This window comes from Meleagris gallopavo, chromosome 4 (assembly GCF_000146605.3).
Source record: "Meleagris gallopavo isolate NT-WF06-2002-E0010 breed Aviagen turkey brand Nicholas breeding stock chromosome 4, Turkey_5.1, whole genome shotgun sequence".
NCBI classification, from domain to species: Eukaryota; Metazoa; Chordata; class Aves; order Galliformes; family Phasianidae; genus Meleagris; species Meleagris gallopavo.
Genome location: NC_015014.2, coordinates 51,517,031 through 51,527,459, shown reverse-complemented (window position 1 = coordinate 51,527,459; position 10,429 = coordinate 51,517,031). Strand labels below are relative to the sequence as shown.

At 36.7% G+C, this 10,429-nt stretch overlaps 1 long non-coding RNA gene across 1 annotated transcript in view; it reads right to left on the bottom strand.

Moving 5' to 3' along the window:
* LOC104910798 overlaps nt 1-4,013 on the bottom strand; it is a 125,814-nt gene extending 121,801 nt beyond the window's left edge. The window contains exon 1 of the long non-coding RNA XR_004159675.1: nt 2,855-4,013. This is a non-coding gene — a long non-coding RNA (uncharacterized LOC104910798). The remainder of the gene's footprint in view (nt 1-2,854) is intronic.
* Between the last annotated feature and the right edge of the window lie 6,416 nt (nt 4,014-10,429).

Below are 10,429 nucleotides of genomic sequence, written 5' to 3'. Positions count from 1 at the left end.
AAAAAAAAAAAATCTCAAATTTAAACTACCAATGCAATGTATCTAAAGAAATGAAAGCAGTCATGACTTGCTGTACAGAAAAAAATTTAAGTAGGGTGAATTTTCCAATTAGGTGCAAATTCAATCCAGATTTCTTGAGGATGAACAACTGACATGGTACTTCTTTTGTTCTGTGGGTCTTCTTATGCAAATTATTATTATCTAATGTAAGATATATTGGACAATTAATTACAAATATATAGAAAAAATCCCTCTGAAAGGGGCATAGATGGGATACTGTAGCAGTATAATAAGTTACAGCCTGTTTCTATCATCTCTAATTTCTTTCTTTACTTATTAACGATAATTAAATCTTGAGACATTTTCTGAAGTTCTGCAACTCAAAGGAAAAATAATACTAAATAGAACATTTCATCATTGCAGGTCCAGTGATCTTCCACTAATTTGTGGAATTAATACACATTTGGACAGCCAAATTCTGGTTTGTCAAACTATTCAAACTCAATATAAATGGAGACACTAAGTTTAAACTAAGGAAATTTAATACAGCTTTTTACATTTTGCAGGTTTAGAACAACAGCATTCTATTATTGGCATTACTACAAATAATAATTTATCTGATTAGATTTAGCCAGTCCTTATATGTACTCAAGAACATATGGCTCCTTATATGAAAACCCTTCTGAAAAATCTGGCACTTAATAGCTATGTAGCACATTCTTCATTAGTACCTCTATCCTCTGTGTGTACAGCTCACTAAACTCATGTTGATGCAACTTCATCTTTAAAACGATACACAGAATTATAAAAACACTTTAAAGTTTGCATACTGCTTAATTATAGAATCCTATGAGTATAAATGTACTTATTATATGTTTATGGTCTTTTAAAAAAGTCCTGTTTTAAAGTTAAATCTTAGTCCTTTTCTGAGTAAAGATATCTATCATGTCCAAACATATAAAATGTTGATTTTGAACTCAGCAGGATGAATGCAACTGATTTGTAGATATATTTTTGAATTTTCTAATCTGGGTATCTATGCAATTTGGGAGGAGGAGGAAATGATCTCTGGAAAACAGACATGATCTTAGAATTATTTCTATAGGACAGGATGATGTAGGAGAATTAGGAGTGCAGTAATGGTCCTAAGACTATGCATGGGTAAGAAAAATTTCTTTTCTTTATTCTTTGTTCATGGCCTAATGTCTGTTTACTGACAACACCTCTGTCCCTCCTTTCATTATATTAGCTAAGTATGTGTCAACGCCACACTGTCTGCTCCCTGTGCCAGAAAGGCGCACACATCAATTCCTTGCCGTGGGAACAGCTAGACATCTTTCTTACTCCATTTTCAATGACTTTTTTGCTAGCATATATTTAAATGGCTCACTGAATTTTTCCAGCTTATTGTTCCAGACAATGGAGAGAAAAGGTTGGTTTTTTGTGTGTTTTTTTTTTTTTTTACAGTTGCACTTCCTTATATTTCAAATTTCTAAACATTTTAACATTTTTCTTTAGATTAATCTCAATCATTTGTTTTTCTTACTTCAACTTTTAACACCCTGCCCTGCAGCCATTTGTACAAAGCTTTTTCCTTCAGTACATACACTATTTATTTCAGCTAAGCAAGTAAATTATCTCCTCTGCTGATACAAAAATTGTTTCCCAAGTAGAGCCTAACATTTTAGGTTAATTGCTCTGCAGCATTTGAGGACAATGGGAGAAATAGAGAAGTTTGTTATGCGTCTACGTGGACAGAAAGGCTCATGATTAAAAGCATGTGATCAGAGTTACATGGCTGACGTGCCTCAGCAGTGACTCATTACTGCAGGCATGGGGTTAGTTAAAGAAGGTTGTGTCTCACCCCAAAGCCTATTCAAGGGCCCATTATCAGCAAATACTGGCTGATAACAAGTCAGCACCACCACAGAAGCTGCAAAGGGAACCCTGCTGTGGCAGTAGCTCGTTGTGCAAAATCCTGCCAAGCACCAGAACTATTTTTTGTACAGAAGATACACCTGGCAATATCTCTGCTCTTTGAACCAGAGGCAACATCTGAGCCTTACCTGCATAAAATATTAATAAAAGGAGGGTGGAGAATGTTTTCAATAATGACAAAGTTCAAGCTGTGTAATGATGCTGACTTAACTTTTAAGACCTTTTCTTGTCTTGACACTAATAATGATTTGGTATTCTTTTACAAACCATACACAATTTTCTTGTTGAGCAGATAATTTGATGCTGCTTTAATTTATTCCACATAAAATGCAAAAATTTAAAAATAAATAAGAGAGAACTGCTATTAGTAGTAAAAGACTTTACTCAAGATTACAATTCTGATTAAAGTAATGTTACTAATAATGCCCAGATGGCGCATTGGAGCATTAAAATATCATCTTGAGTATAATCACAAGCGTAGTAGGACTGGAAACTAATTTCAGATGTTGAGTAAGTGTTTAATTGGGGACACCTCTGAGTCTCATGAGATCCCAAGAGAAAATCTGAATACTAATTTTCAGTTTCTTCAACAGCACTGGGACAACACAGAAAAAAATACCATCAGAGAAGAATTAGGGTGCTAAGTAACATAAATCCCAATACACTAATTAAAGAATATATGTAAAATAATTTGCTTCTTGTATTTTTCTTCTGCAGAAGGAATGTTTTTATTGAGACCCCAATCAGAGAAGAAACTTGTGAAAAGGAAATGTCCAAAGATGCAAAAAAAATTTTTCAATGTTTTCTTAATTTTCAGCAATTAGAAGGCGTAATGCTAACAAATATGATGACAGAACCTTTACTTGAGATACAGGTGCTGTAGAACAAGATATCAAAGAAAGAGGAATTAACTTACCCGTCTCAGCAACAGTTCAGAAAAATGGCGAGCTGCAGAATGCAGTCTTCACAGGTTTGAAATCTGGTGCACTGGAAGTGGGGGTAGAGGGGGCTGAGGGTGCAAACCGCACAGGCTCCGAGTGCATACGCGCTCTTGGAAGCGCCACCAAGAGGGAGAGAGAAGAAGGGCAGATCTAGGCTCCTCAGCTCTGATCACTCAGGTGCTCACCCACATGCTCATCTTCTGGTTCAGGCTGTGACCTAGCAGACCCTTGCAGAAGGGTTATTTACTGACCTAATCACAGAAAATCTGGATCCTTTACTTGCTTACTCATACATTTTCTGTATGATCCTACATGAACAATTCAACTCCTATGTGCTTCATCCTCTCCATATGTTCAAGATATGTATTTTTTTTTTTCAAATAAGAAATCTAATAAGGCTAAAACCATGGCCTAAAAATACAGATACAAGCAGTATTTCAGTGATTACACTGACTAGTAAAACAAACGTTAAAACTTGATTAACATTCATAAACATTTAAGAAGATACTCTTTCTCTGTTTTTATTTCCCTCATAGATGCATTTTGATATGCTTACCTGCAATTCAATTTACATGAGTTTTCTCTCTTTTCCTCCTCTCTCTTGATTCTATTAACTGTACAGAACCCACTTCATCATTGCCTGACATATCAGAACAGTGATATTTTTAACCCATTTTGCTATCTTAAAAATGGTAGTTGCTTCAAACTCAGCAAAACTGAATTTCTTAAGAAATACTCGCCAAAAACTTGTATGAGAGTCAAAGGGACAGAACACAATGGGTATCTATGAACGGACATATTTAAGTTTTCACTTAGCCAACATACCAACAAAAAGGCTAGAAAATATAGTCCCATGTAGTTTACTTGTGCAGTGGAATTGCCAGGAATTGCCAATTTTTACTTTTATTTTTTAACCTGCTATTACTCTATAGGGTTTATATCATATTAAAAGGCACTGTCATTGCCTTCTTTTGCCATACAACCTACTATAGTGAAACTCTCTACTCATTAAGTTTGGTTGTTCTTTTATTGCATGACCATTGTGATTGCATTGTTGTTCATTTATTATTAGTAGAGGTAATTTTTCCTGCTCTTATTTTACTTGCTTTTGTTAATACTTACTCCATATTGTAAACAAGTATTAATTAAAACACAGGCTTTTTCCCAAATGTGGAAAATACAAATAAAATTGTTACCATAACCTACCCTCAGTGTTAACTAAACTTTTATTGGAATTATAACTTGGAGGAAACAGAGTACAAGAATTTGTACTTACAAAATCTCAAAAGCCAAAAAACAGTATTTTTTCAGCTTGGAACTGATCGTAAGGTAGTCAGTTATTTTCTCAGTGTCTTAGAATACTTCTTCCAGCACTTAGACTTCTTAAAGGAAATGAAGTGCATTTTCTTGGAAGAAAGATGTTTAAAATAGATTTAAAGCATTTGATGCTCCTAGTACGTAACATTTAGAGCCTGAGTCTCATTACACAGAGATATTTTTCCCTCCACTGGCAGTATATCAAATATAAACAGATGAAAAGAATTGTGCAGAGGCAAAAAATGGCTTTTTGAGAAGAAAGGGTAAACATTCAGTTCTGGCCATACCAACTAGGATAAAATCCTTAGATTGGGTCTTTTCCTAGCACTCAGGATGTGACTATGGTACAGAGAACTGTACTCCTGCTTCCAGAGATACATTAGGCAGTAAATAAATGAAAGAAAAAGCTCAGCCTGTTTTATAGTTAATATAAGTACATACTAAGTTATGTTTAGTCCTAGAATTTCACAGCCTATTTACATCTAACTGTGATTAATATTACAGTGTGTTGTCTTCCCCCTTCTTTCTAGATCATCAGTAAGGCAAATAAGAGTGAATTTTTTTCTGAATGTGATAAGGTGAACAAAATCTTAGCAGAAACTCTTTGCAACATACTTACCAGTGCAGTGCATTACAAATATAAGGTAAAATGAAAACATTAAAATTTGATTTTTCAGGAGACCGATCATCTTTAGAACTGGACTAGAATCAACCTTAAATTAAATTACTTCCCTCTTCTCCAGGAAGAAGATTGAAAATTAAGAGCACTGATCATCCTGAGCACATGAGTTGGGGTAGGTGTCTCAGGTGGAGATGTTTTGAGCAATTAAAGTCAAATACATTCTCAGCAATTTTGCAGATGGTGCAAGACAAAGCAAGAGTGCCATCTGAAGGAGCCTGAACAAGTGCAAAAAGTAAGCCTATGTGAAACTTACAATGTTCAACAAGACTAAGTGTAAGGTGTTGCATTTGGGTAAGGGAGATCCCAGACATGTCTACAGCCTGGGAGAAGAATTTCTCAAGAACAACCTGCCAAGAAAATGCTAAGGGGCCTGGTAGATGAAATTTTAATGTAAGTCAGCAATGTGCACTTGCAGACAGCTGCCCTGGACTGCATCAAAAGAGAAATAGCCAGCAAGATGAGGAAAGTAATTTTTCCTTCTCTATTCTGCCCTTGTGAAGCTCCATCAAGGAGTACCACGTACAGATCTGAGGCCCTCAACACATGAAAATCATAAAAGTGTTAGAGCACATTCAGAGAAGGGCCATAAACATAATCAAAAGACTGGAGCAACTCTCCTATGGAAGACAGGTTAAGGCAGATTGTCTTCTTCAGCTTGGAGAAGAGAAGGCACAAGGGAGACCTTATTGAGGAATTTCAGTAATTAAAGAGCATTTATAAATGGGAGAGAAATCAACTTTTTAGACAGATTTTGATAGGACTGGGAGAATGGCTTTAAACTAAAAGAGGGAGATTTAAATTATACGTTAGAAGGAAGTTTTTCACTGAAAGGATGGTGAGGCACTGGAATAGGTTCCTTAAAGAAGTTGTGGGTGCTCCATCCCAGGATGTGTTCAAGGCAAGGTTGGGTGGGGCACTGCATTGCCTGAGTTAGTGGATGGCAACAATGCTCGTGGCAGGGGCGTTGGATTTTTGAGATCCCTTTCAACACAAGACATTCTGTGAAGGGTGTATCCTAACAAATCATCAGGTTACAAACTTCTTTTTCCTCCCATATTAAATGAGCATAGTGTGTCTCTTCTGCTTTCATGTATCACTCCTTCACCTACCAGTGTGTAGTTCACTGTTTAGCTTACCCAGGCACTTAATGAAAACAGAAAATTACTCATATTCTAATAGCACTTAAGTATCTAATAGCACTTAAGTAATCTCTTATTATATGTTTTGTCATTAAGCGTTACCTGGCTCTCCTGTCATTTGTTCAAACGACTAGGAACATCACAGTTTCAGCACTGGGAAACGCATCATCTGATACACAAATACAGAAGTACAAAAACATTAAGATATAACTTTGTTCCAGAACCCTCCCCATCCAGATTAAGCTACAGTGCTCAAATTACAGGTACTACTTCATTCAATATATATTAAAATTACTATAGAGTATTGGATTGACTTGTATTGTGGGATGATACATATTTATTTGTATATATGCTTTTCTGTTGCACCTGAGAAATACAGTTCCTACTAGTTGCCATGGTTGCTGCCTGTAATCTCAATAAACTTTTTAAAGTGTTTTGGAGAGCAGACAGAAATACCATGCTAGGCAGTCTGCCAGCTGGAAGGATGTTATAAAATACTGCACTCGCTCACCAGGGGTTTCCCACAATATCTCCCCAGCTGGCATCCTAATCTGCCAGACAGAAGCTTCTAGGAGGGCAACACTGTACCTGTTGCTGTCAGATTTGATCTCACAGTAGGGGTGGGAGTACCCCATGAAGAGTTTTTTTAACAATTTTTTTCAAGCCTCAATGTGGTTTTACTTTTCCTGCATCTTTACTTTTCCAAGCATCCTGTGCTTGAGAGCAATCTGCCTGTTTAAAATAACAATAATGCATTAACTGAATTTTTCCTTGGATTTATAGAAACCTCCACAGGATAATAATTCTGTAACTTTGACACTAGATTTGGGAATACAAACTTAATATTACTAGAACAAATAATATTGTACTTCAACAGTGATCTGTAATGCAGATGTCAAATAGTTACCTCAGACTTCATTGGTCTATTGAATTAATATTAATTCCACAGTGTTTTCATAGAAGCAAGAATTTCAAAGTTTCCCAACTTGTTCAGGGACATAATTTTGTTGAGAATAAGGGGAGAAAAAGAAGAGAGAAGTAAAATGAAATAATTGTTTTTCAAGTGCCACCCAAACAAGAACGCTTTCAACTCTTTCTCCTATTTGCATAGAAATATTTTCACACACACACACACACACACACACACACACACACACACACAAAAAAGCCATTTTCATCTGCTTTAGCAGGTGCAGCACAGGTGATGATAATGCAGTCTGTGATCTGATGGGGATGGCCAGACTGAGTTATGACCCAGTCCACTGCATGTAAAACAAACAGACCCAGTCTGTAGGACACTAGTTTATTGCCAAGTAGCAGAGAGCAAGAGCAGGTGTTGAAAGCACTATAAAATTAGATCCTCGGGCAAATGATTGGAGTTTAGAAGTAAGCAGGCCTTAATTTTGGCAGAAATACTTATCAGATGATGACACAAAGACATAGTGCTATCAAGAATATGGGCTGTGTTTCAATGGGCTCTCTTTCAGGGAAAGATATTCATTTCATAATGTCTCAAAAAATCAAACTGGTAAAATACACAGAACTGTCCTTTTTGAAGTACCAGTTTTTGGCAGAGACTATCAAGGAGCAGCCAGAGTGGGCTGCACCATAAAGATTGTGAGCCAAGAGTGCAGTAGAAAAGTAAGGCAGACAGGGACAGCATCCTCACCAAAGGGCATATTCCCATGGCACCAAGAAAGAAGAGCAAGTACTGTGAAAGTAACTGTGTTCAGACAAAAGTCAGGAACATCAGACAAGTGCACAGTGATAATGCGTAAGATCAATAATGAAGTCAAGTCAGCAGTTTAGGAAGGTATGGGGCCAGGCACTGATACACCTGCAGCATAAATCACAGAAGGAACAACTCCAAGAGCAGAAAGAGTTCCCAATGTCTGACAAGGTCTCTCAAATCTGATTTCCCATGCAGAACTTTTCACAGCAGCTTGACCCAATGCGACAAAGATGCACCATATCAGAACTGGCCTTGAGCACAAACAGCTGAATGTCTAGGCAAGGAAGGATGACATTGCACTCAGGGCCCTGACAGTAGTTGCACAAAATTAACAAGTTAAAATGTATGACTTCATTAAGTCATATGTGCTGGAATCACATGTTCACGTAAATACAACTCCCTTTTCTGTTTGTTACAGTTTTCTGTGAAAGCGGCACTTAGATAAGATACTTTTAAGTTTAAATTCAATCCTACAACATTTGGGAAAATCTCAAGCAAAAATCAACAGATTTTTTGAGATAAACATGTGAGAAGATTTTGAAGGTGAATTTGCTTTATAAAATCTGCTAATACTTAAATCGACAATAATAAGAAAACAATCTTTAAGTTTTTAGTTAATTATACTTTTAAAATACTAAAGAAGTTAGTGTTATCAGGAGAATAAAAAAAGAAACAGCACAAGGAACTGCTTAAATAATTTATATGTGATGATGCAAATAAAACTTTTATTCCATAGGATTTGCACAGGAGAGTCAAATTAAGACCAGAGAAGCATTAAAACTGTCATTTCTAAATGCTGAGTAAGCTTTGTAGCTATGAGGATTGCTCCAAAAGTAATGCCTCTTATTTTATTAGTGTAGCATAGTGGAAAATGCAACAAGATAGCAAAACAGCAAGATCGCAAGCATCAGTGAGGGTGCAGAAATGAAGGAAAGAAGCTGCTTATCTTCAGAAGGCCTGTAATGTCCTCAGGTAGGCAGGGATCTCTAGATGAGATACCCTTATCTCTACTACCAACCTTTAAATGAAGTCTGGGAGGGGGTGAGTCCTAGCTCCACACCTTTTGGTCACACAGGTGCATTGCTTGCATCTGAGCTCTCCTGGGTTTAGCCCTACCCTCCTACCAGGTTCACAGACACTGATTCAAGCCTTGACTTAGTATTCCCACAGCAACTACATAGGCCCAGAATGTCAGAGGTTGAATCTTTCCACCAATATTCCATTATATTTTGTTGCCATGCAATAGATGGCAGCAGAGGGTCAGTCTGACAAATGGCGTCTGACATGAAAGCATGTATGAAGTGAAGAGTGTCACCTCATTGCTCCATGCAAGAAAAAGGAAATGGCACTCACTGCTATTCATCAACACTTGCTAAACATTCATGGAAACCTAACAGTGGAAGTGAGCACAGTTGAGTTTGAGGGCAGTGTGTTTCATCAGTGAAAACAATAACAATGGATCATCTCCACTGGTGCAGATTTTTTTCAAGCACAGCGTGCAGGCTCTTGTTTATCACTGGCAAAGACGCACAAGGTGGAGACTATGTGGAAAAAGTGCCTTGTATCTGAGAATTTGCTCTTTCAGTGTTACTGTGCTCTTTGTATCTATTGTAGTTCTCATGGAAATAACATGTAGGTTGCTCCAAAAGTCAAGTCTTTTTTTAATTGTATTGCTTTGAAGAAACAGTAGTGTCTTTTATATTTTACCACTCATCAACAGATTAGTATAGTCACACTATTTTTAACCTGAAATGGCGTAATTATTTAAGGATTGATAATAAGTTAGTAAAGTTGACTGTATTAGTTATTATAAAAGTAAAATAGATTATATAAATTGGTGGCCCCAGGATTATTTTGGTGTTTACACATGAGCAATGGTATATGATCATAAAAAGGATTGTATCAGTGATACTTTCATACAGAATTTTTTATTAACATAAAATTGTAGTTACTAGATGTATTATATATATATACATATCTAGGAGCTTGGCTAATATAATTTATATTGGAGGAAATGAGAGAAAGTCACTCACCCTGTCCTGGGCTCGCGAGATAAACTCCTGATGGAGCAGATCTCCAGAGAGATCCTTCCCCACTGGCAGTTAGCTCTTAAATGGGTCTAGGAGAGGTGGAGCCAGGTTCACCCCTTCCTGCAGCACAGGTGAATTGCCTTCACCTGTGCTTCCGTGGCTGACTCATTGCTCGCCTCAGGTGATCAATCAAAGGTTCAGGCCGTGATTCAGCAGCCCCATACACTATAGAAGTATGTCCATCTTTTAAGCTGTGAAATCAACTCCTAATGCAATACAATAACAATATAGAATTGGAGTAAAGCATGTTTCAGAGCACCATATGCATTCAAATGTACTTAATTGTTTCAAGCCTCTGATAAACACCATGCTTATATGCCAGGAACGTAAACTATTAACAGATGTATAAAAATGAAAAAAGCTCCATTTCAAAAATACATAGTGTTTATTTTTAAAAGGTTTCAGAACGGTAGAAGAGATTACTTTATACTGACAAAATACCTAAGATTGTTTTATAAATTGAAAGCATTTCTAGTAATCCTAAAAATGTAAAAATGTAGTAATCTGGGCATCATTTATCTTTCACAAAAATCACAGAATCACAGAATTGTAGGGGTTGGAAGGGACCTCTAGAGATCATCGAGACCAAC